At 37.2% G+C, this 26495-nt stretch overlaps 1 long non-coding RNA gene across 1 annotated transcript; it reads right to left on the reverse strand.

The window, feature by feature from the left end:
* Positions 1–11402: 11402 nt before the first annotated feature.
* LOC149210712 (uncharacterized) lies at positions 11403–11938 on the reverse strand. Its single transcript, XR_016252301.1, has 2 exons — positions 11560–11938; positions 11403–11476 (listed from the first exon to the last, which is right to left on the reverse strand). It is a non-coding gene; the product is annotated as an uncharacterized LOC149210712 (long non-coding RNA).
* Positions 11939–26495: the final 14557 nt, after the last annotated feature.

The following is a 26495-nucleotide window of genomic DNA, read 5'->3' on the forward strand; positions in this document are numbered from 1 at the left end:
ACCCCTTCCCCTCACTCGATCTCCACGATTCCACTTTTCCCTACTTCCTAACATCCCTCCCTACTTCCAAAAATTTCCCCAAGAATTTAGAAGCCGCTTATCCCCTTCATTTCGCTTCATTTCGACAAAATCCCTTGTTCCACACATCGGGATAAGTTTCACTCAAAAGCCGTTTCAGAGCAATCAAAGATGAATTTTAGAAAACTGAGAGAGGTTTTTGTCCACAACAGGCCAAGGAATAAAAACCTCCTTCACTTTTTGCACAGGTGTCGTGGTTTTAGAGAAATGTCAAAATTACAATCGCCAAATCCAAGGAGGTTGGCCAAGGCACTAAAACGACGGAAAAGGCCCGATCCACTCCAAATTATGGCCAAAGCCTTTTTGACTGAGCACGATGCTAAATGAATTAACTCCAGCACAAATTTCAAAAAAAATTGAGCATTTTTGGTCACTTGTGAATTTTTGGGCAAAAAACAGGTTTTCTCCACCAACACGTCGCGCGCCGCGCGCGACCCTTTCAATGGGCAACTCTATTTCAGGAAAACTCAGCATTTTTGGATTTTTCATGCAAAAATACAATTTCTTAGCAATTGCCAAGAAATTTCACCAAGTTTTGGGCCTCCAGAAGGTCAAAAAAAGGCAAAACAATGACTTTCTACCACCTTTTTGACACACAGGAAGCAGTCTTGGGCGATTGCAATTTCGGAGGCGAAAATGGCCACCAAATTCATAAATTACACTTGGGTTGGAAAGTAGACATCCAGATCATTCCAACAAGCCCACTTTTGCCTCATTTGGACACCTAGAAGTGCCTCAAAAGCAGCTCCAAAGGCGCGCGACGTGTTGGGCAGATTTCACAGAAATTCACCTACAGCTCTGCAAAACGCAGTTTTGACTGGATTCGAATTTTTGGAGTGGATTTTGATCCTCCTTGTTGTAAATGATATAATTTTATGATATTTTGACACTTATTTATCTCTTCTAGAAGATTCATTCATGAGATAGGCAAAAATTTAATGAATGAATTGGTTTCCTAGCTTATAGAGGCAAGTTGTTTTGACTGCCTAGATTTTAGTGCTCAGTTTAGAATTGGTTGAAACAGCTCCTAGAAGGATGAGCTCGACCCCTAGAGGTAAGGAAAGGTGTTAGCTTGCCTATATTATGTACTTTCTTAGTTATTTTCATGGTTGGAGAGGTGGGACTCTTGAGGGAGAAAGCTTCTATTGTATTACTCATTGTATCTCTGCAATTTTGGCAAAGGAAGAGAGACCAGGGTTTTGCAGTCCTTTTTGGGATTCCTGTGGTTACATGTATTTATGGTGTGTTTCTCTTTGTACTTGTAAGTTTGTTATGTGAATCATCTTCTTACTTTTCCTTCTACAAATTAGGCAAATGAAGTGTTAAAGTAGAATTCATGATTGCCATGCTCTGCCTTTAAGTTTGCTTAATATCAATGTTTTCATCTGTTTAAGGAGAACTCAAGGTTTCTTGCTCTCTTTAGCTCCTCACCGGTCATTCCTATCCATTCACTTAATTCAAAGGCATCAATACAGTCTCCTACCTTGCCCCAAAGAACCCCCTGCAAAAACTGTGTCCAATCCCCGCACCCAAAATTGCCTTTCCCCGATTTTCCACCAAAATCCCAAAAATCTCAAATCAAACTTTTTATCAGTTTACTAGCCTAAAATCAGTGTTCTTTATTGGTTATCTCCACCCTTTGAAGATATTTTTCGAGATATACCGTAGAGAGCCCTCTCCTGCCCCGTAGGGCTAGCTACGAGGCTAAGTGGTTTGATGTTGCCTTGGAGTTTGCCTTTCTGAGCCTGAGGTGAAATTTCAAGCGCTAACAAGTTCATTGATAGTTATGATTGTGCACCTTCTTCCTTCAAATATGATATTATATTTAGGGGAAACATCCTATTTCTTTTTATTTGAACCTTTGCAATCAGTTGTCTGCTTGGAGGCTTATCCAAAATTGTGCACTCATCATTTTTGAAAAAGATATTGTAGCCCTTTTGCATGAGTTTTCCAATGCTTATGAGATTTTGCTTCAAACCACGGACAAAGTAAACATCTGAGATATACTTCTTCTCCCCCTTCTTTTTTACGATATTAACTCTTCCTTTTCCCATGACAGAGACTTTACTATTAGTCCCTAATGTCACTTTTGATTTCACACTTTCATCTAGATTGGAAACATTTCTATGTTCCCTGACATGTGGTTGCTACACCTTGAATCTAGATACCATATATCACTTTGTTTTTCTTGTGCTACATTACAAACTAAAAACATGTTATCATGGTTATGGTTTTCTTTTGTGAAATTTACACTTGGTTTGTTACTAATGTCATATTGCTTCTTTCTACATTCATTTGCATAATGACCATACTTCTTACAGTAATGACATTGGACTTGAGATTTATCATACCTCTAACCTTGTGCTTGATTTTGGCTTGGGCCTTGACTTGGATTTTGATTGCTACCCCTTCCACTTAATCTTGAAGGGTTGCTTATTCCACCTCGTGTGGGCTTTTTCCTCTTCCTCTGCCTCAACCTTGACCAAATGAAACTTGTGTCTTGAAGGCATGCTCCAATGAGGAGCTTGTTGCTCTTTTTTGTCTATGTTCATGAGAAACCAGTGATGCATGAAGCTCATCCACTGAGAACTGTGAGAGATCCTTTTGTTTGTTCTATGGCCATGACAATGGGATCAAACCTTGCTGGCAAACTTCTCAAAATTTTCTCAACTATTGTGATTTCCTCAAGTGTCTCACCTTGAGACTTGATTTGAGTAACCAACCCAATTACATGTGTAAAAAATGAGTCTACATTCTCAGACTCTTTCATATAAAGTGTCTCAAAGTCTCTCCTTAGCATTTTTAGCTTTGTTGTCTTCACTTTTTCCATGCCTTGGTAGGTTGTTTGGAGGGTGTCCCATGCTTGCTTGGAATTTGTTGCTGCTGCAATTTTTGGGAAAATATTTTCATGAACTACTTGAAAAATGTAGAATAGGGCTTCTTCATCCTTCTTCCTATTGTCCCTCAATAAATCCCTTTCTTCTTGAGACAAGCATTGCATGATGTTGCATCTGCTACTTCTTGAAAACCATTCTCCACCAAATCCCAAATGTCTTGAGAAGAAAATAGGGTCTTCATTGTAATAGCCCAATAATCATAACTTTTTCCATTAAAATGAGGTATCTGAGGATTATTCAAGCTTGTGTTTGATTTTTCCATTTCTGACTGTAAAAGAAACTTTCTACCTATTCGTAAATACACTTCAAAAATCTGCTCTCAAAATGATTTTTAATTGCTAGTAAAAAATCACTTATTTTTACACTAACAGAGTTTAACCCACTCTGATACCATGTAAGAAATTTTTACAGGGGCATAGGAGAGGAGTTTGAACAAGAAAACAGTTGCGGAAAATCAAATCTTCATTTGCGACAAGGAAATCACGACTGGATAGAGGCTTAAATAAAACATAGAAAAAACTCACAGCAAATGTGGTTGCGGTAAATCTACTCATGAAGGTTTAATGCCATATCGAAACAAACCAAACTTTGGATTATATTATAAAGAATATGTAAATACATTCACATGATAAATTGGAGGTTGTTGCTCCAAGTAAAACAAAAGCATCTTAATGCGATTTAAGCTTCACTATGGTTGCAAAGTAACTCTCTATAAAACTCCGTAAGAACTTGTTTTCATGCATCCACCACAAATTGCTCCATGATTTTCTCCTCACTACCTCTCAAACTTACACAATCTACTCCTCTCTCGCTCAACCTTGCAAATGAATTTTACATTCATATCTATCAAAACATACAACTTTGACTCATTAATTCATGGCAGATCAAAACATTAATACACAGTATGGGCGATTTTACATGATAAATGATTTTCTGAAGGTGTTGTGGAGTGTAGATACCAGTCGCGGAGTCAATGTTTGCCCATATGTGTTTACCAAGCTTCATTAAGTGCTTTAACCCTCTAATGTGTTGCGGAATGATCATCGTTGTAATACTGCTTAGAACTTTAGTCCTTCCGCCTGCAAAAAAAATCACAAAATTCATTGGGTGTTTTAACCCTCTGATGCGTTGCGGAATGGTCAGCGGTGTACTACTGCTCAGAACTTCGGTCCTTCCATTGTCAGTATGTTTAAGGCGGTGGTTGGGATTAATATTTCCAGTAGTTTGTGATATTCCATTATGCACTTAAGGAAAAACGACGTGATATGCCATTATGCACTCAAGAAAAGAGGATGACCTGCTCTCGATAGTATAAAATTGTACTTTAATCTATGGTCTCGCGATAAATAGGTCGAAGTTTCTAGAACCAGCTTACGTTGGAGATTTGTTGCAGTCTATAAGGAGCTCTATATCATCATCCCAAAGTAACAACTTCGAGATCAACAAAATCACTTACTTTAGAAAGAAGGATCTAAATCTTTAAAATCCTCAAGATTACCCTGGTCCATATCCTTGGCTTGACATGGAGTGTTGGAGAGGTACTACCTAATATTAATATTTCAAGGGAAATTAATGATCTGGCTACGAAATTCCATTGGACCATCAAACCACTATTGGGGATACTCAACTGCAAAGCCCCAACTAGACCCTAATTTATCTGGATTGGAGCCCATCTGAATTTTTGGTTACCTTCAATGCATTTCGATGGTAAATTATGATGTCGAGTTGCTCTTATTGCATATTTTTTTTCTCAATACTATCTTTTGTTTTCTTTTCTTGTTTTTGTTTTCTAGATCTCAGGTTCTCTACCAACTATGCTAGATTGATTTACACACCCATATAAATCAGGATTTAATTTCTTCAAGTGTAAATTTTTTAATGAACTACATTATTTAAATGTTTTGTATAATTATTTGATTTTTTTATTTTTATATTTTTCATAATACTGGGCTCTCCAATGAATCTCTCGGCTCAATCAGATGCAAAAATTTGGTTAACTTTTCATTACTTTTTTTTTTAAGTTTCAAATTTGCATTACAGCAAAACTTCCCCATTTTTTTCCATTTGGACGATTTCAGAGTTGTTAACCCATCGATTTTTGCAAATGTTTAGTTTTGCAACATTAGTTATTGTTGGCTATGGGACGAATCACAGTCCCTAGGACCACGATGCTTTAAATTGTAATTAATGGACCGTTATGACTGAAATAGTAGCCACTTCTCATACTACTATGAATAGAATCGTGAGCTTATAATCATGGGGACTACTGTGTACAAAGTCATAAGCAGGTAATTTGAGATAACTAGAATTTATAACCAGAGCGTGGATTTATGTACAAAAACTATGAAGACCTTATCAAAGAGCTTGATTATTTCATTACTAAATATAATTATTTATAGATACATACTTAGGAGAATCAATAATGATCTTCGTCGACTTGAATTGATGTCTTACCGACTCTTGCCGACTCACAATAAACTTGATGACGTGGGAATAGTTGGCAGCGTAGCTGGCACCATCGTGAATAATGTTCTAACACCTCCCCTTAATCACGACGACCTGAACATTAACTTGTATGCTGGTCTAAGTCTCAGCTAGGCTTACAACAAAACATTTCATTTTTTCCTTCTTGCTAAAGGGTCCATGCTTGTTCATTTGTTGGTGCAATTTCATCTTCACATTTCTTGCTTTCATTATGAGCTTCTTTTGTTCCTTGCTTAAGTACTTAACATCAACAACCTCTTCCTTATTTGGATGCAAGACAAGATCCCATACAAGGTAATCCAATGCATGCTCTCCCCACTTTCTACGAGGAGTAGCCTTGTAAAGTATGTGACTAAGTTCCTCTTCATCCACCAAAATGCACCCATCTTCGAACATAAGTGGCCTCTGAACGACATCCATGGTCGTATCCTCCACTTTCGTAGCCATCTTAGAAGTAAATCCAATCAAATTTTTAACAATTAGGTTCTAAGAGAAGCAAGTTTTACTCTGAGTAATTGCAAGATCATGTAGAATAGAATGCACCTATGGATATTCATGGTCATCAATAAAACCATTATGTGACTCAAAAATGCTACCGAAATAATAAATATTACCAAGCCCAAAAATATTTCCAAATTGGCTCTCTAAAAAAGCATCATCAAAAATATCACTATCAAACATTATTCCACTCATTAGACTCCAATCAAATAGGTGATTTTCTATGCAGCTCTCCACACACAGTGGCTGATTCTTTAGACAGCTCCTATGCTCCTCCATGCCTCTTCCAACTTCTTAGCAGATACACGCTCCACCATGTATCCAACCTTTGGGCTCCACTATTCAAGTGGTTCACACTCAACAACTACACATGCATTCAATGACTCTATACTATGCTCAACTCAACATGCTACACAAACTTACTCACCATCTCCACCACCTCACAATGCCCAAGTCAACAATTCACCACACCAACAATTCAATGCCCCATGGTCGTCTCCTTTCTAACAACAACCATATAACTAACAGACTCGACCCTTGGCTTTATTCCACATCAGACTCTCTATATTCAAAACACAATGGATCAGAAACACAACACATAGAGGATCTTTCCTCCACACTCGCAGCACCACACTACACCTTAGGCAACAACCTTCTCGCACTGAACAGCTCTCACCAATTAGCGCCAACAACACTACACAATGTCTCAAAACTCAAAACAGGACCTAACACTTCCTGCACACCACGCTCGGCGCTTCACCAAGCATCTCACCCGGTGTTAAGTCATAGAGAGCACATAGCTCCACAACGTTTCCACACTTTCAACTATGCCTCCACACAGCAACGTCTACTTACCAGTCACAAGCGCTTCCAACTCCAGGGGATCTACTATTCCTATCACATTGCTTCCCCTTTTAACACTGCTCATTCATTAAGGTTCAATTTATAGACCTAAGAATAGCAATGCACTTAGCTCTTCACACCACTGATTCCTCACAACTTGAAGGCACTCGGCAGCGTCTATTAATGGCACAACGAACTCAGAGCAACCATAACGGGCACAATAATCCACTCAGTTCCACAACTCTCCAGCACATAACAACGCCAAACAGTGTGCTTGCGTTCTGGTCAGCTCCACGGGTGGCTCGGCGCTCTACGCTCACTGCCAACTCCCTCATGCTGCTCTACGCACAACAGCAGGTTTTCTCCACACTTTGATTTGCAGTGGCTCCGTCAACCACACTCCACCCACGTAAAGATTAGTCAGCTATTCAAGTTGTAACTGGCTCGAGGCTTACGCACAGCCACCCCAGAGCCCACAACTCTCGCTCTTCCTCAAACAGCGGCCATAGCCGAAACCCTTGGCTCTGACAGAAACTATGAAGACTATCAAAGAGCATGATTATTTCATTACTAAATATAATTATTTATCAATACATACATAACAAAACCAATAATGATCTCCATCAACTTGAACTATATCTTACCAACTCCTGCCGACTCACATTAAAATTAATGACGTGGGAACAATGGACGCGCCGTTGGCACCATCAATTATGCTTTATTCAAGAGACTCATAATAAGGCGTATATCTATAACTGGGTGATTTGCAAAGGACACAAAATGTATGCATGGTTTTGCATTCACGGTGAAGGAAAAATTCAACAAATATATAAACCTAACAGATTAAAAAATATATACAAATCACCAAATTGGATAAATAATACTGCGAGTTTTATATTCCACTACAAAAAAAATATTATTTTCCTCGTTGAATTTCTAAAACCCTGGCCTCCTTGGCTTGCTAACCATGTCAGTCTCCTGCGCATAAATTGATCTCGGGTTAAGAAAAAGAAAACATAGACGCAAGCCTTATAAATCTGTTGTTTCCCATGAATGATGATCATCTATTCTTCTAACATTTTTGAAAGATTGCTGTGAATAAGAAGATACAATGTGGTTTATGAGGAGTGTCTATATATATGGATTAAAATATGTTTTTAAATATGCATTGTAATTTGTTATTTCTCTCAAGGCATGAATGCAAGTACAAATAGTAAATCGTAAATTATACTTATTAATATTTTCATTAATAAAGTATGATGTGCATGGCTGTTAGCATAAATCTTAACGTATAACTATTAATATCTTTATGGGGGTGTACGAGTAGTTTATCATTTTAAATAAGATGGGCTGCGACGCAGCTAGTCCCTGCCATAATCCATAGTTGAACGACCAGCTTGGATGCAATGGGATGTAAGGGATTATGGCTGGTAGTGCTTCCTTTGGGGCCAATGCCTCTGCTGCTTCCTCTTGGCCCCTGCTGCTTCCTCTGGTGCGTCCTCCAGGGGACTCCAGTAAAACTAAGTCAATTGTAGCTCCAGCTGCCTCTGCCTACGCAGCTCTATCTGAGTTCATGTATTCCACCTACCATAACTGATTGCCGCCAACGATAATGATAGCACATAGGCATAGTGAGATGCTTTTAATATTGAATTTATAGGTTGAGAATGAGAACTTGCTGATATCATTAAATCAAGGGCAGCAGCACCCTCCACGTGTGCGTTCCCTATCGCCACGAGGGCCGTTGATAATAAAAATCTCATTTAAAAAGAATACAATAAAAGCAATACAATAAAAGCAAGTTAAAAACATATCTGTTGAGCCTGGGCCCTATGTTCGGCACAGATATAAAATTGTGAGAAGTGCAGTGTAATGAAAAAAGTTCATATAAGCAGCAAGACATTCAGAAAATATGGAATATGAAAGTATCCATCAGAGGATATGTAATAATTATGTGTGTATGTGAATTCACAAGCCGGTGCCGGTAATCAGACCCTACAAGCTGCGGTAATAGCATGATATTACTACAGAGAGCTGCATTAATCTAGATGTATATTTATAGTCTGCTTATCAAAAATTTGCCTTTTCGCACAGCTTTTCTTCAAAGAGAAATCTCTATTAACACGGGAAACTTAAGCTTTATCCCAACCGAGATTTCATAGGGCAATGGAAGACTTTGATAAATATTTAATAGCTAAAATAGGACAATTTGGTCGGCAAATTCCAGTACTGGGTCCCTTCATTTCTTATAATACTCGCTAAAGTACTATACACACCAACGAGTAGTAGGTGAACCAGTGAACTCCAAAAGAACTCACGAGTATGTGAAAAACGGAGGCCTTATCATCATCACGATCTTTAGTAGAAGGTTAGACAGTCCTCAAAGGTGGGGTGTTGCTGCGACCACGCTCCCTTGAAAACTGACTATTAAAATATTTAAGTAAGTCAAATTAGATATCGATAATAACGAATAGGGCGCCGTCCATTCGGTTGATAATAAAATCTAGCTACCTCAACAGTTTGACGGTTTGGAAGGTGGAGTTTCGGCTGCGCTGAGACCCTCTAACAACAAGTCAAATGCATGCGCGCTTTACTGGCCCTTCGATTTCAACCTAACTACCCATATGTACATATTGTATTTCACCTAATATTTTTTTTTATAGCTATAAATATACTTCTATTCGCATTTACTCAGGGTTTCGGTCCAGAAACCTTGTTCAAGTACAGCGAGCGAGCATGCAAGGAGACAATTGCCAGGAAAGCTAACAAAGAAGCAGAAGCGTGGTGTGCCAGTTATGTTTACATGTTACAGAGAATTTAATTATATTCCTTCTGTAATTTCATAATTACTGCAAAGTTTGTAGAAAATAAAAATTGTTTTCCAGTTGCCGACCATTGATTTATGGAAACGGAGACAACGCTATATCAAGTCATATTATAAGTCATATTCAAGTACACAGGTAATAAAAACCTCACTTAAAAAGATTACTCGAAAAGCAAGTTAAAAACATGTCTGTTGAGCCTCGCCCCGTGTTCAGCACAGATATAACACGTGGCTTGCATGCTCGCAACTTTATTGTAACAATCCAAAACATCTGTCTTCGGTCACTATTACAGATCTCCATGAAGATGACATCCGATCCAGATTAAATGCATGAATGCTAATTATCCAGAGTTGAAGTTTCCACAAATACAGGCCCACCCTTGGCAGAAGGTTGCTATTGGCAACTGTTATATCTCCAATTTACTCCTTTCGCATCACTGTAGAAAGTGACGTGTTTGTTTTCTCAGCTTTTCCACAGGCGAGCACCTGCAGAGGCGATAGATCTTCTCTGAAGAATTCTCCAGTACTCACCGAGTCTTCGCTGCACTGCTGTAAGTTAGATACATTTGTACATAGCTTGGTCTAGAGCTAAATTGCTAATTGATACTTGCATTCATATTTCTTTTCTATTCTATAAGTTACAAAGAAAAAACTCGAATAGACAGAGTCGATTAACCATTTAGAATAACATATGTTGAACCACAATCATGTAAAATCAGTGCGAGACAAACTGTAAGGGAATTATGTAATGATAAAAAATTCCTGTAAAGAAGAATTTACCTTGCCATAATAAAAATGGTTATGTATTTATTATTTGACTGTAACATTGGTTAGTTCGAGACGACACAGAGGTGTGCTCCCAAAAAAGTCCAAATGTGTGATAAATAATCTAATATTAAAACAACACATGGGCATAGAAACAACCCTGTTGGATGCAAGGGTCTCTCTTTCAGCCATGAAAGCCATACATTAATGAAAATACCAATCCTGTAGGGATGGAATTGATAAAAGAAAAACCCAGAAATTACAATCAAAACTGCTCATTGAAACCCCAAATCTTTAACACGAAATTTATATCTTTAAGTTCTGAATAATAAGATCGTATTCATGCTAAGGATGCTCAAAAGTGGTCAAGCCATTGTATAATAATGAAGTAACATATCTATTCACTACTAGGACTGCAATATTAATAGTAACTAAGTTACAAGATGTAAACCCTATGCGGAAAAAACCTTAAATACATTCTGGATTTAATAAATCTAATTAAAGACTACGGGAACAACAGTTCCTCCAACCCTCAGTAAAATCGATCAAACCCTCAATAGCTAAGTCTTGAGAACTATTTAGGCTTTTCCAAGGGAGCCTGGAATGGTGAATGAGTCAAATGTTGGAACCAGAAGTTCGTTCCACAGCGGAAGTTGCGACCTACATTCAAGTAAACAAACATTATCACTGGAATGAAATAATACCCACATAGGAAAAAGGAAAACTTGTTACCGTGACTACAAGGAAGGCGATACCTTGAGGGAGTGACTTACCCGTTGGCAGCCACCGGGACTGGAGAAACCCCATTTTGTTGGGTGAATAAGCCTGCATGCATAGCCAAATTTAGAGACCTAAATGTGAAACGATTATTGTAAATAGAGTACAGAATGGAGGATAATTCAACGGTAAGTTTTATACCTTGTCTTCTGTGGTACTGGTGCAGGTGCAAATGAAAGCAGCTGAACCAGCGCTCTCTCCATTTTTGCTCACCAAGAACGACATGAGAGCCGCAGTGCAGATGAAAGGAGCTGAACCAGCGCTCTCTCCATTTCTGCTCACCAAGAACGACATGAGAGCCGCAACAGCCCTGTAATGAATTTGGGAAAAATCGTTAAACTTACGAATATTAATTAACAGTCAATATTGAAAGCGTTTTAAGGGAGAGTCCACCTGCTCTGAGGGACTCCATGGAAGCTCTGTGTACACATGCAGCCATGTCGAATGGTAGCGGTGAAATCCAGTCGCGATAGCTTAGAGGTTGCAGGAATAAGCTTTGGATTCAAGCTGTGGACGATGATAGCTTAGAGGTTGCAGGAATAAGCTTTGGATTCAAGCTGTGGACGATGAACCAAATGTAAAGCACGAGTAAGAGGCAAGAAATACAGCATCTGTTCTGCATGCAGAGTGACACGTTCAGCCTCCTCAGATAGCTCAAAGAACAAGCAACTTAGGATATGTACCCATTCGCACTTAACAGTAAAAATTAAGGAATTAATGTCAGCATTAAATCGAAACCGCAAACCGTCAAGGCCAGTTGATTGTGGGTAAGTAGCAGTTTAAGATATGGTCCGGCCTCTTCCGCCTCGGGAAGAGGCCAAATAAGATGGCCAACAGAAGTTGAAGTGCAAACTTTATGATATAACTAAAAATACCACTAAAAAACCCGGCGATTTAATGTTATCTGCCCTCCGAACGGTTACTATAGTCCCTGCCGGATGCCAGATGGCAGGGACTAAAAAGATGGCAGTAACTATTCATTCTTGGGAGAGTTTGGGAGAGGGCTTTTTGTGGAGTGGGAATTAAGCAAAAGTATGATAATTGTAGTTGGGAAAGGCAACATGAATAGAAGTTAAAACAGTAAATATTAAGAATGAAAAAATTTGCATAAATGAATCATTTATAATTATGAAGATGGAAATAATAATATATATGTTAGTGTATTGATTTAATAGGAATGATAGAAAATATATTGATAGAAAGATATAAAAATAGCATAATTTACTAAAATAGAGATATATGCAATATATTATGAGAGAATCAATATAAGTAAGAAATATAAATATAGAAAATTAAATAGAATGAATAAATATGTAGAGATATAGGATAAATAATGGTGAATATTATTAAATAGTAAGTGGATAAATAGAAGATATATGAAACATGATATAATATAGGATAAGAGAAAAATGTATATAGATGATGATATAATATTACATATATAATTGTTGTTGTTGTTGTTATTCATATTCGCTTGGAAGTATCAAATTGGTTTACTTTTAATCAAGGTCATTCATCATCTTTCTAATCATGTTCAAAAAAATTTACTTTGGTGTCATTAAGTTTTTCCATGTGTATTATTCTATAAAATGGCTCTATTAATTTTCATTTCCACACTCTGAATTATTAATACAACTAAAAGCTTGTAACAGATCATAGTTTATGGTGGGTAGAAATTTCTTGCCTTTAACCATAAATTTCCTACCTTTAACTTGCTATAATTACCTACCTTTAACTTGTAATAATTATCGCTTGCTTAAAATCCATACTTCCGTACTTTCCCTATTCTTTATGCATGAGACTCTTGCATTAATTATGGATATCATTAGATCCAAGAAAAACCATGAGAAGCCCTTAATAGAAATGAGACTCTTACATTAATTATGATTATCATTAGATCCAAGAAAAACCATGAGAAGTTCTTAATAGAAATGAATGTTATCGCCTTATAATTATAGTTATATGTAAGTTGAGATTCCCTTCCAAGGGAAGTTGTTTGAAATTAAGTGAGTCTTGTTTTAAGAACTTATTAAAACTTATATTTTGAGTTTTATATTTAGTTTAGTTGAAAAGTACTTAATTGATCCAGGTGGATATTGGTGGCCATCCACCAATTCCACTTGGACCCCCACCACTGTTTCTTTCAGTTTTCTTAATTGTAGCACAGTTTACTATTTTTAGCAGTTTTTTAGGTCCTCAACTTCTGAAGCCATTTTGAGGCCCTAAATGACGTTTTTTGGGAAAACTAGGAGCAACATGGATCCATGGACACATGTTCTTCTTCCCAAAGTTGTAGTCCTCGAATAGATCTTTCTAAGGAGGTATTGTGCGCATCAAACGGAGATCGTATGCCAAAGTTACTACCCCGGGAAGTTGATGTACAAATTAACCCAAAAGGGGCCCACAGTTTGGTGTTTCATCTCCTAGGGTTAGGTTTTTGGATGTTTAGGGTTTCCTATTGTTTCTCAACAAAAAATAGACCTTCGAGCCTCATTGTAACATAGTTCAGAGGCATGTAGTCGTCACATCTCTTCTCAGAGATAAGCTACCATTGTCCTAGTTAGTTTATTTCCATTTCTGTTTGTAAGCATATTTGAGTATTTTACAGTAATGAAATGAAGTATTATTTCTGCTGCATTTTTGTATGTATGGTTATATCTGTAATTTGTTGCGTTTCTTTTTAAATCCAGATCAGTGGTATCAAAGCAGTCTGCTCTTTCTCTGACTTTCTTTGCATGTCGCCAACGAGGTCGGGATATAAAGAGTTAGGGCTTGAATTGGTCGAACCTTTGCAAGACCAGCCTCGCAAATCCCGTCGGCCTCCCATGGCGAATGAAAACAAAGACGAGGGGGCAGGAGATCCTATCAAAATATTACTCAAAGAGGCTCTCTAGCGACAAAGGAACGCGATGATGGACAACTTTGCCCAGATCCTTTAGCGGCTACCCAGGGGCGACACATCTACTTCCAGCAGCTACTCTGGAAGCGCCACACCCTTTAAGGTACAAGTTAACTTTGACATCCCCATATTTGAGGGTTAGATAGATGCAGACGTCGTAGATAGATGGTTAAATCTGCCAGAAGGATTATTTTCTGTTCATGATTTTTCCGGTCAAGAAAAGATTACTTTCACTCTTCTCAAAGCCGCCCCCCACATCAAGGACTGGTGGGAAACCTACTACAAGCAAAAGGATGAAAGTACGGCCTCACTATTCTCAGTTTCACCCACTTTGAATTCATTCCGGGCTGCCATCAAAGAGCAGTACTACCCTATAGGAAGCTATGAGGATCAATACTTAAAGTGTACCATGTTGCAGCAAGGAAGGGACCAAGACGTGCCAGAGTTACCAATATTTTCCATACCCATTGCACAAAGCTAGGTATCAAGGATTCAGAGCAGCATTTGGTACTCAAATATCGCGACTGCCTATGCAGGTACATCCAGGACGAAATAGAATTCCTAAACATCTCCTCGCTCGCCATGGAATACCAATATGCTATCAAGATTGAGCAAAAGTTTAAATAGAAGAAGCGAAACTTTGGATCTACGAATCTGAAGCAAGGGAAAGGTGCCCCCAAACTGCAGAACAAAGAACAAAACCAAGGTGGGGCAGCCCAAGACAACCCGCCAAAGCTGCAAGCAAAGAACAGCGTCGCGAAGCCATAAAAGGACACGGGAAAGTGGTGTGAGTTCCATAAGAGCTCCACTCACAACACAAGTGAGTTTCGGGCCAAGCAGTCACTGGTGGCCGAGCTAAAGGTTTCAGAATCATATGCATGTTCCGACTCGAAGTCAGAACCTGACAAGGGGAATGAAAAAGGGAAGTAGATTATCGATGTGAAGCCCAACGCCACCGTTGCCACCACGAAGATCCAGAAGGAGGAACCCGAAGATCCAGAGGAGGAGGAGCGCCTCTTCCACTCCCAGATGTGAGTAAAGGGCTCCCCGCTACAGTTCATTGTCGACAGCGGAAGCCAAAAGAACCTCATTTCAGCAGAGGTCGTGAAGTAGCTAGGCTTACTGACCACAACACATCCACAACCGTACACCATTGGGCGGCTTCACCAAGGACGGGATCTTCGTGTGAGCTTGTAATGTCGCCTTCCATACAACATCAAGCCCTTCATGAACGAGGTATTGTGTGACGTTGCTCCCCTTGATGTTTGTGATGTAGTATTAGGCCAACCATACTTATGGAAGTGACATGTTGAGTATGAATCAAGGCCTCATGTTGTTATTGTTACTTTGGGAAATAAGTTGTACAGGATACCGGAGGTAGCACTGCCTACCGCCATCTCTTTACTTACTACGAAACAATGCAGTAAGCTCATTTCCAAAAATAGGAAATTTGTTTTCCTGATGATACACCCTCAACGAAAGGAGAAGATGGTGGCCACGACCTCTAGATAGGGCCCCTCCACATGACAACTATAGATGGACAAGGTCGTGGAGGAGTACGAGGACATCTTCACCTCCCCCATAGGGGTTTCGCTGCACTATCAGGTCAAGCACTCCATCAATCTGACCCTAGGTGCATCGCTGCCCAATGTACCAATCTATCAGCGCTCTGTTCTGGAGAATGATGAAATCAAGAGGTAGATTCAAGAGCCACTGCAGAAAGGTCACATTCGTCCGAGTTCATCACCTTATGGGAGCCCGATCATGTTGGTACAGAAAAAGGATGGGACTTGGAGACTCTGTATTGAGTATCAGGTGCTGAACAAGATCATTATCCGTAATAGGTGCCCGATCCCATGGATTGATGACCTCTTGGACCAACTGAAGGGGGAAAATATTTCAAAAAGATCGATTTGAAGTCAGGATATCACCAGAAACCAATTGAACCCTCCAATGTGTGGAAGACTGCCTTCAAAGCCAAGGAGGACCTTTTCAAATGGTTGTTTATGCCTTTCGAGTTGATGAATGCTCCTGCAACCTTCATGAGGCTAATAAATGACATCTTGTGGCCATTCACCAACTCATTTGTAGCGGTATACTTGGATGGCATCCTGATCTTTAGCCAGAGTTGGGAAGAGCACCTCCACCGCATCCGACAGGTTCTCCAAACACTGCGACAACACAAGTTATGTGCCAATTTTGAGAAATGCACTTTTGGCATGACCCAGGTTCAGTATCTGGGATACATTATTGATGAACAGGGGGTGCATGTGGATCCAACCAAGATCCAAGTAATTCGGGATTGGCCATCTCCAACCACTCTGACAGAGCTTCGCAACTTTCTGGATCTTGCCAACTTATACCGCAGGTTCGTGTTGGGATTTTCTCATATCACTTAGCCCTTCAGTCAAGTCACAAGGGGAGGAGTGAAAGAAAAATTCTTTTGGTCTGAATCTCAATAGAAGGCATTCATAGAGTTGAAACATCGCCTATGCTCGGCACCAGTTCTTGCATTACCAGACTTGCAAGAACCATTTGAGGTCGAGACAGATGCCTCTAACTATGTTATTGGGGCAGTCCTTACACAACACGGGCATCAAGTGGCATATCACAGTGAGACACTTTCAGACACAGTCCAAAAGTATCCCACTTATGACAAAGAGATGTATTCCATTGTGCAAGCTTGTTGAAAATGGAAGCATTACATTTTGGGGACAGAAATGGTCATCCACACAAACCACCGACCCCTGCAGTTCATACAAACCCAAGGGAAATTGCAAAATGATCGTTATCAGAAGTGGTCCACATACCTACAACAGTTCCATTTGAATATCAAGTATAAGAAGGGCAACACCAATAATGTTGCAGATTGGCTCAGTCGACCACCGATCATGGCGTTAACCATCGTGCTCAACTCTTGTGGGCACAAGACTTCTAATTGGCCACTTCTCTACAAAAGCAACCCAGAATTCAGCCACACATACCAGACACTCTTGGAGGGTCAGCATGTTTCAGATTTTCACCTCCAGGATGCCCTGTTATTCCACCTAGGTCACCTTTGTGTTCCTTCAAGTAAGCGTGCCAAGATGATTTGGGAAGCACACTACAGTCAGGCTGCTAGGCATTTCGGGGTCGAGAAAACGGTGGCAGTGTTTCATAAGTATTTTTATTGGTTGAATCTTCAACAAGATGTCGGGAATTACATCAGAACATGCACTACCTGCGCCATTGCCAAACCGACCATTAAGAAGCAAGGCCTCTATACCCCGCTGCCTACCCCTAGTCAACCTTGGGAATCCATTTCCATGGTTTACGTGTTGAAACTTCCTTCTACTAAGCATGGAAATGACTGTGTTTTTGTGGTTGTCGACAGGTTCTCAAAGATGGCCATTATGGCGGCATGCAAGAAGAATAGCACAGCAGAAGCCACTACTAAACTCTTCTTTGAATGAGTGTGGGTGCACTTTGGGATCCCACAGTCTATCATCTCGAATCAGGACAACAAGTTCCCCAGTACATTATGGTCCAGTCTCTGGTCGATGCTGGACACCGAACTCACTAAGTCCACAACCTTCCATCCCCAAACTGATGGCCAAGCAGAGGTTGTCAACAAGATGATCGTACACATTCTGCACATGTACAACTCAAAGCATCCACACACATGGGATGAGAGCCTCCCCAATGTTCAGCAAGGCTATAATCGGGCTCTCCACAGCTCCACTAACCATAGCCCTTTTCAAGTGGGCTTGGGATTCCAGCCACTATGTCCCATTGATGTGGTCGTGCCATTTGCAGCTACTCAAGCAGATTCGGCTCATATCCTGTCCGAAACAGATAACGCAAACAACTTCATTGAGTGCATCCAACATATTCGCGAGTTGGACCATGACATTATGGAGAAATTAAATGCCAAGTACAAGCAGCGACATGATCAAGTTTTAGGTGGGCGACAAAGTGTGGTTGCATTTGCAAAAGGAACACTTACTGGAGCCTATCGGAAACTCAAACCACTCCAATATGACCCTTACACCATTACCAAGGTTGTGGGAGACAATGCATTTGAGCTCAGCATTCCCCCATTCCTTAGCCTGAACCCAGTGTTCGATGTGGACCACCTTCGGCCATACTCTCCACCATTACTAAACACATCCGACATTGCAGAACAGCTCACATCTACAGAGTTAAATCCAAATTGCATGGAACAAGCTACAACTGATTGGATCATGGACACACAGATCAATAACACTCTCTAGTAGAAGATCCCACTGTATCGAGTTGTCAAAGCAGGCCAACTCCTTCACCAGGGCAAGTGGCTCACCAAGGACCAAGTTCAACAGAAGTTTCCTCATCTCATGGAGGAACTCAACACAATGGGGACCATTGCTTCCTAAGGGGGGAGGAATGATCCATGTAGATATTGGTGGCCATCCACCAATTCCACTTGGACCCCCACCATTGTTTCTTTTAGTTTTTCAGTTTCCTTAATTGTAGCACAATTTATTATTTTTAACAGCTTTTGGGTCCTGAACTTCCGAAGTCATTTTGAGGCCCTAAAGTCTGTGGACCCATGTTGCTCTTCCCAAAGTTGTAGTCATCAGATATCTCCTCACATGGGAGCAGAGCAGGTTCGAAAAAGGATCTTGGAGTGTCCCGGGGTTGGGCCAGGAGGATTTTTCAACGCCTCCTTTTCTCATCAAAAGTGATTTCCATTTGCTCGCCGTTGGCAAACCCTAACCGGTAGGTTGCGTAAGCACACTCGACTGTCAAGGCCGCCATCGCCCCTACTCCTTTATAAGGGTCAGAACTCTCGAATTTTTCGAAGAACTAGCGATAAAAATAAATAAAAATAGTTTATAGGTTTGATCATCTGGTATCGGATCAATCTCGATCGATCCAAAATATCTTTCTAACAAGGTATTGTGCACGTCAAACAGAGATCGTATGCCAAAGTTACGACCCCGAGAAGTTGATGTACCAATTTACCCAAATGAGACCCACATTTTGGCATTTCATCTCTTAGGGTTAGGTTTTTGGATGTTTAGGGTTTTCTATTGTTTCTCAACAATAAATAGGCCTTCGAGCCTTATTGTAACACTGTTTAGAGGCATGTAGCCACCACATCTCTTCTCAGAGATAAGGTACCATTGTCCTAGCTAGTCTATTTCCATTTCTGTTTGTAAGCATAGTTCAGTATTTTATAGTAATGAAATGAAGTATTATTTCTGTTGCACCTCTGTATGTAGGGTTATATCTGTAATTTGTTGTGTTTCTGTTTAAATCTGAATCATTAATATATTTGTTGCGGGCGGGATATATTGTGTTCAATTGCTTGACCAACTATTACTTTACTTTGACCAAAAAAATTTGCACATTTCTCCATAGTTTAACATTAGAGATTGAATTTTATTATTTTTTAATAATGTTTTAATATATTTATTTGAAATTTGATTGGTCCATCTTTTATTTTGGTATGATTACATGTGTTTCACATAATTAGTTAGTTGTATCATCAAGTCTATCATTGTACACACTGGCATTAATTCACCATTTGAATTTCACTAGCACCCAAATTTAAAACCGTCACCTCCATTAGTCTCTTCATTAAATGAGCTCAAGGGATTTCTCGCAAGGAAAGTAATGGATAAATTGAGATGAATATTCCATGTTTTTATGAACCAGAAAATGTTGGCATCCTCCACCTCCATTAGTCTCTTCATTAGATGAGCACAAGGAATTTCTTGCAAGGCAAGTAACGGATAAATTGAGATGAAGATTTTATGCTTTTATGAACCATAAATTGTTGGCATCCTCGAATTGACAATAACATGTAGGATGAAGGTATTTGTGGAATGCTCCTTATTTAGCAATTCATGTTCCTGGCCATTCCGCATAACATTTTTACATTTTGTTTTTTCTTTGATGTATTTGATAGTGAACAAAAATTTTGTAACAAGGGGAACTTGAAACAATGATTTGAAATTCAAAATTATAGATTTGATATCCGAATATTTAAGTTACCATTACTCACCATAAATTTGAGTCGCTAATTTACATGTAGAGATAAAATATTATTTAAAAAATGATTTAAATAATTTGAATTATAAATAATTTAGAAAATATAATTTCAAAATTCATTATTGTTAAATATGAAATTTGTATTGTTTTCTATTTTGTTAATTATATGAATAATTAAATTTTAATATGCTAAGAATCATTGTATTATTTAAAATTTAGAAATCATATATTTCATTTTAATATCAAATTTTTGTATAAGAAATAAATATTTATAACTAACCAAACATATTTTAAATCAATCTAAATTATTTAATAATTAATTTTTTTTAAAACAAATATATTATTATTTTAGAATTTAATAAAAAAAATAAGTAAATAAATTCATTCTTCAAATCTCCGTGTATTATCTTTCTCTAAAATTTTCATTCTTCATATCTCCCTGTGTTATCTTTCCCTAAAATTTTCATTCTTCATATCTCCCTGTGTTATCTTTCCCTAAACTTTTCATTCTTCATATCTCCATATGCTGTCTTTCCCTAATTTAGAAAATCTTCTCATTTAAATCAACACATTATTATAGTTGAAAAATAAGAATCTATATTTAAAAAGTAAATAAAATAATAAATATAAATTCCCTCTGGCCGCTTATGAAAATCAAGGTAGTGGATTTGATATTTGTGTGCATGCAAACCTCATTTGAGATTTAATGACCGTGACAGCTTAACAAGTTGAAACCTCAAAGTTCACGTGCTTTTAGTTCAGAGTTCCATTCGTTTTTTAGTTATAAAATTAATGCACTTCATAATAATTTAAAGAATAACCCCCCACACATATATATATATTAAATAATTCTCATAAATAACCCTCCATTATCATATAAAAATCCATTATTCTTTAATATAGATATAACATAATTGTGATCATAAATAACAAATCCATTATCTAATAAAAATCTATTGAGGTTGGAAAAGCTATTTTAGTCATGAGCCTTTCATGGTTGGACATCAGATATGAATGTGTTGTTGGTTGGGAAAGCTACTTTATTTTGGAATATGTTTCATTGTTGTATGGAATTTTAAGTTAAAAACAAACACCATGAGCTTAATTAGATGGTACTTATATACTATCTTTAAGATTCCACTTTTAAAATTGAAATCCAGGAAAACAATTATATAGATAATTTTGTTTTTGAAAAATTAATTAAAATTTAATATAATTAATTATATTTTGTGATAAATATTTAATATTTAATATTTAATATTTAATTTTGAAGTTATTTTGTTTAATAAATATTTATTATTTAGTTTTATAATTTAGTGTATATTATTTTAAGATAAATTTATATAAATTTAAAACTTGTTCATGGGGTTTTAAATAGAAAGTGATTGGTTGTTTTGTTAAGGCACTCCCTAATGTAAAATTGCTGGTTTAATGGGATCATATATTGGACATGATGAAGATGTAGTTCTACCAAGCTTACAAAAAAATAATTATTCAAAACTTAATAAATTTAATTAAAATCAATGCTATGCATATAATTTGGCTATATTTGAACTAGACGACAGGGACTCGCTACTATATAGCTTGTTATATAAGCAAGATGATCAACCATTTAAAAACTTTATCGGACCACATGTTTGAATAATGTTATGTAAGCACATTGAACATGAATTTTAATATTACAATAAGATATACTAATATCTAAGGTAGTTACATGAGTAATTTAAGTCATGTATATATAAATATATCATATGTTTTTAATTTAATGAGGTTATATTGATAGATGGATCCAATTATTATGTGATATGATGATATATCTTTGATACAAATATGTTGAAGTTATAACTTATGATTATGTGAAGCATTTGATTATTTCATTCATATTTTATGACATGCATGAGCATGCAATTTTTACTATTCAGAATGTGGTGAACCTTATGTTCTCATGATGGTATGCAAGACTAGGCATGCGGATTTTTTATATGATATTATGATGTTATAACTAATGCAATAGTTGCATCTCGAGATGTGGTGATTGACAAGAAATACACCAATGAGCCAAGAGGGCCGAATTATTTGATGATATTGTAGGAGCCCATACTTATGAGGGAGAAGGTGTAAACCATATAGGTTGGGGATAGACTCAATCAATACTGCATATGCCAATGTTTCTTTTGTCTTGTGTAACTCTTGATGGATAGCTCTTAAGGAGTTATGAGACCATCTTGAGAAGGTTGAATGCCTGGAATTGGATTGGAATGCCGAAGTTTAGAAGTGGTGTAAGGACTTCAATGCTTGATGTTGTGTACCTTAGTTGGTTGTGGTTGGAGTTGGTCTAGCCTTGCAAGATATTCGAAAGCATTGAGTACCAAGATCAAATGTCTACCTCGTGGTTGATGACGTTTAAGCCATGGGGCAAGTCTTGGGGCTATGATATAGACCGATGAGGCTTTATGTCTGGTTCCAAAAGTTGGGAAAAAGGACTTAAAGTTTCTTGGGATTTCCCTTTGTTGTGTAACTTTCGATGCCTATTGGTATATTAATTCAATAGAGTGAGTTGAACAAACATAAATAAATAAATTAATATACTAACTTTGAGATGAAGCTCCTTAAAAAGGGAAGTATATAATGTCTCATATTAATAAATAATAATAATAATAATAATGAAAAATGAAATAATAATATATAAATAAAGAAAATAACAAATATAAAAAAAATAAAATAATAAATAAAATATTCAGTAATAGAGAAAATATAATAATAAATAATAAATAAAATAAAATAAAAATAATTAAAAGTTGGCATGATGACACATGGATTGTGCACATGCGAATCCCTTTCCAATCCCCTTGCCATTTTTAGAATAGTTGGTTCTATTTAATGACAAAAAAGGGAGGTGATAAGCATTCATTAACTCGCTCATTCTTTGAGGAAAGGAATGTTGCAAGACAAATGACACTGGCAGTAGTAAGTTGATTAAAGGCTTGAGGGTAGCAAATGCAAGAAATATTTACGGCAGCATGTCTAAGGTTGGGTGGAGAGTCATCCCCAACACTTTGTTGTGCTCAGTAGTATCTAGATGGCATTACAACCTCGAATCAGTAATAAGATCTATTTTTCATTCTTCTCCCTATTGATACATTTTCTTTGCTAATCTATATTTTGAAAATTCTTTTCCAATTAGTAGAAAATTTGTATTGATAACATGGTTGATATATTTAATTTTTTAAATTTTATTTATGGGTCATTACATATTCAAATTTTTGAAGCAATATGTCAACGAAATTCATTGCCATTAGCATGCTAAGCCACCATTGTTATGATTTGGTTGCATTTAGGTCATAGAGTTTCGTTGAACTTCGTCACAGGCTCCCAAAAGAATCCTTGTGGGGATCCGACCACAGAATCAAATACGACCATAGTGGTCAACACTCCACAATCTTAGCTTGGCTCTTCACTGTCACATAGCAAGTATGTATATATATATATATATAAATATAAATATAAATATATATATATATATATATATATATATATATATATATATATATATATACTCTCGACTTGGTGGCCACAGCCTTCGGCTTATGATTCTTTTCTACTTTAAATCTTGCCTCAACTTTGTTTTCAAACAAACCATGTCTTTAGCTTACCACCATCTTGATAATGTTAATTAAATCACATCTCCATTGTCTCAGCATTACAATCACCATTATTTCAAACCACGTCTGGACATCTTTGAATTTTGCTAACTTGGTTTACTCGATGAGCAATATATGTCCATGTCTAAGCCACCATCGCCTCGACTTCAATGAATGTGATCGCAAGCCTTCAAGCCACCATTTGATAAACAATATATGTCTCACTTCTGCCACTATCTCAGAGAACCACGTCTACCACCGTTACCAAACAAAGCTTGCCCCGAGTGAAAAGATATTCAATCAATGTTCCATCATCAATCTGAGTCAAGGGTTGGCATATATATACAATTTGATGTGGTCCACTGTTCACATGACCCAACATGTGATGATTTGTGTCCAAGACTTAACCATACCCTCATTGCCTTAAACCTTACGTCATGACCCTTCAGGGATGACTTATTGGGATCGTGTCATGGAGCCATGGACTTATTTATCGTGCTTAGTTGTAACATATACCTTGATCCTTGGGTTAATGCCCTTAGGGGCTTAGTTATAGTTCATACCTATGTGTCCTTTCAACTAATAAAGCCCAAAAGGACACTGGGCCTACACATGCCACATGTCATAATATGTTTTACTAGGACCACACTAGTTAACAAGTGCACATGTTGACATGAATCCATCACTATATCTTCTAGAAGTTCCACACTATTTAATGTTTTAGTGATGGAGGTTTCTCCCTACAATTTTTGGCTTCCAATTAGTGATGATCTTCAAACAGCCATAACTTCTCATCCGGGAGGAGTTTCTTAGATTAGAATATACCATTGGAAAAGTATCAATGAGACTTACACAACCATGTTGTTTGTAGGATCTTTTGAACATCAAAACTACTTCAAAAACTTAAATAACCTCAAGCACCTCCAACTTACTTGATGAAAACTTGTAAGAGGTTTATATGTCATATCGAGTCCTACTACTTCCTTTGGGCATCATGAGTGATACGACTGTAGCCTTAGACATTCTTAGGTCCCTACTACTTTAGACATGATGAGTGCTATGACTTCATAGAGAGTCCTATTGCTTCCTTTAGACATCATCAGTGATACTGCTACATCCTTAGATGCGAATATTTTTGAATCCCTTTTAACATAAAACTAAGTTGAATGCAATTGAGGCACAAATATTGTGTATAGGTAGGGACAAAACAAAAGTATAACATTGTAATAATAAACATCCAATATAAATTATTACCATCCAAGTTTGGTAATTGTGAGAATGAATAAGTATTGTGGTAACTCATTTGAATGTTTGAAATGAATCCAAAACCAGTTGATCATAGAGGTTCAATACCTCCCCTCACACATAGAAGGGGCTCCATACGCACCATATTCAAACATGCTCTATTTGCTTGACAACACCCCATCCTAACTAATAAACTAAAACTTTATAGATAACATTAAGTATGATTCTCTAAAAACATCTAGAAACTAAAAAGAAATGGATGACATGACAACAGCCCATCCTAACTAATAAACTAAAACTTTATAGATAACATTAAGCATGATTCTCTAAAAACATCTAGAAACTAAAAAGAAATGGATAACAAATTGACAAAGGAGTTGTAACTACAAGTTTATTTATTAATATTATGAAAGCTTCTAAAAACTAGACACCTTTATAATAACTAGTAGGGTGGCTTGGATGGTACCCATCATGATAATTGTATGCACCAAATAATGAATGCCTAGATGGTAAATGACCATTATCATGGTAATTCAAGATATTAGTATTTAGATATGTTGCCTTGGTTTTGTTATTATTTCCCATAAAAAAAAGGAACGCGTCATGTGTACTAACATGCCAGCTAAGTCCCAATGTTCCATGTATCATTGACATATTGTCAACACTACTATATATCACACAATTTTCCACGTGTTGATATTATTGGTGTAAAATATTACTCTACTTCCAACATATCACAATATTTTAGATAAATATTTCAAATCAAAAGGAAAATATCACCCTGCTAACTGCAATAACAATTTATAACCTTATTTTTGGGCTTTTAACCCTCATTTTGAGAAAAAGTGAAAGGGATTGAGCCTTAAAGAGTTTGTCACCTTCTGTCTCACCAATAATACTAAATTCTTAATATAAAAGGTGACATTTTGTTTTTTTTAAGTTTATATATTTTTGCTTAAAATTTTAATACTCTCATTAATTATTTGACAATCAATTCCAACTTAATTTGGAGAACGTAAAATTTCATATCTCATTCAAATTTTATATTTTGAAGTATTGACAAGATTGCAATTTTGACAAGATTGCAATTTTTCCATTTAACCAAGAACGCCAAAATTGTTGATTTTCTAGTGATAATTAGACAAACACAATTTTTTGCATCTAGTAATTACTTCAAATGATTTATGATTACTTTAGCACACCCCAAAAAATCATTAAGCAATCACACAAAATTCAATTGGTCCAATATTGATTGTTTTATTTGAGTCCTTGGAAACTTCAACATCTTCCTCAAATTACTTCCCATGTGTGACAGAGATGTGAGTGATGAATGTGTGAAAACAGAAGTTCATGTGTCTTTTTATAGTGATTTTAGGGTGCCCAAGAGACATGTGTCTTTGCAAAATAAATTTAAAAATAAATTTTATTTTATTTTTCTAATTTTAAGTTTAAATTTTCTTTCTTTTAACTTATGTACCATGAAAACCTCCCACAACCATCCAAAAAATCAACAAAAATTTCCATGTACC

The sequence above is a fragment of the Pinus tabuliformis genome, chromosome 1_2, assembly GCF_031772625.1.
Source record: "Pinus tabuliformis cultivar Carrire ecotype Pingquan chromosome 1_2, CPIR1, whole genome shotgun sequence".
Taxonomy (NCBI): Eukaryota; Viridiplantae; Streptophyta; class Pinopsida; order Pinales; family Pinaceae; genus Pinus; species Pinus tabuliformis.